The sequence below is a fragment of the Cyprinodon variegatus genome, unplaced genomic scaffold (genome assembly GCF_000732505.1).
Source record: "Cyprinodon variegatus isolate N-32 unplaced genomic scaffold, C_variegatus-1.0 Scaffold1533, whole genome shotgun sequence".
Lineage (NCBI taxonomy): Eukaryota > Metazoa > Chordata > Actinopteri > Cyprinodontiformes > Cyprinodontidae > Cyprinodon > Cyprinodon variegatus.
The window spans coordinates 119,940-121,614 of NW_015151986.1; positions in this window are offsets into that span (position 1 = coordinate 119,940).

Consider the following 1,675-nt stretch of genomic DNA (forward strand, 5'->3'; position numbering starts at 1 on the left):
CGTCCTCACTAGAACTATAGAAAGTAGATCAAACGGCTGATCCAGACGCTGGGGGGTGCGTCCTCACTAGAACTATAGAAAGTAGATCAAACGGCTGATCCAGACGCTGCTGCCTGCGTCCTCACTAGAACTATAGAAAGTAGATCACATCGGCTCAGTTCTGCACTCCTTCCTCTGGCTCCTTGTAGCTCAGAGAATAGACTTTAAAATCCTTCAGTTAGTCTAGAAATCACGAAATAGATCAGCACCTCAATCCATAACAGATCTGTTTTCTGTGGATCTACCTCTAAGACCACTTAGGTCTTCTGGAATTATCTGGAACAAACTCCCAGCAGACTGAAAGCCTGAGTTCTTTAAGTCAGAGTTAAAAACCTGTTAGTTTAGATCTGATGGAGATAAACGTTTAACTCTTATATTATATATTATAAGGTTCTGGTCCAACAGTTTGATTTGCTTTACTAACAGCTTTTATCATGTTTTTATCTTTATTTGCTTTTATTTAGCCTCTAATTTAATCATTTAATGTAAACTTTGAATTTCCTTTGTACTGAATTTTGCTATAGAAATAAACTTGCCTTACTTGCTTAAAGTATGTTATTTTGACCAATATATAAAGTCTAATTGTTTATACGTTTTTCTGTAATCCTTTATCTCTGTTATTATGGGACGTTTAGCATCTATTCCTTTGTATCTGCTGTGCTGCTCTCTGTTTCACCCTGTGAATGACTCTATAAATAAACTCTCCTTCCTTGCTGTGTTTGCACATCTCTCCTGGATGAATGGAAAGGTGGGTTAATACATCCATATATTAGCTGACTGCCATATGGTAAATGACCTCCATCTAAAGTGGTGAAGGTTTAACCCATGAACAGGTTATCTAGATGATGATCTTTATGTATTTTTTACTTTGATAAACTATAGTGAGCATGTGAAGAAGAAGGAGAGAAAAAAGTTTATTACATAAACGTTTAAAAGGGAACTGTTCACACACAAAAAAACATTTTACAGTTTAAAATAATAGTGCACACGTACAAATTTAAATCACTGCAATTTAAAGCTATTTGACAATAAATATCTTTGTAATATATTGAACCATCATCACCTTCATTTGAGGTAAAGCTGAGGATCCTCTGCACGCAGGTCTTTGCTAACGCCATGGTGCATGCTCCTACTTTGCAAGTTGTTTTTTCCTTTTGCCACACATGCAGTCCAAGTGTTTTTTGCTTTTGCTAAGCTAGCATCTTCGAGGGATGTGAACAAACCGTAAACGGAGCTTTGCACGAGGTGAACAAGGCTCAGGCACGTACTAGCTGGTGTTCTCCCTGAAGAGCAGGTAGCAGTGCTGGAGGCATCATTTCCTATCTGTTGCCTTAGCAGCGTCCAATGTCCACTGATGAGCGCCGAAAACAATTCCGAGTCAGTCTCAGAGGGGACAAACCTAAGTCCTAGAGGGCCATTATCCTGCAGTTTCAATCGATATCTTCTTGGTCCAACTTTCCTGAATTAAATAGCTTAATCAAACCCCTTTCCCACTGGCTGAAAAACCCATTTAAAGCCGGGAATAATCGGCTTTTACTGGCATTAAAGTCGTAGAGAAGCGGCTGTTACAACCGTCGCATTTCCGAATTCTCCCAGTGGTGCCCGACTTTACACGAGTGAATAAAGTGAATGTTAT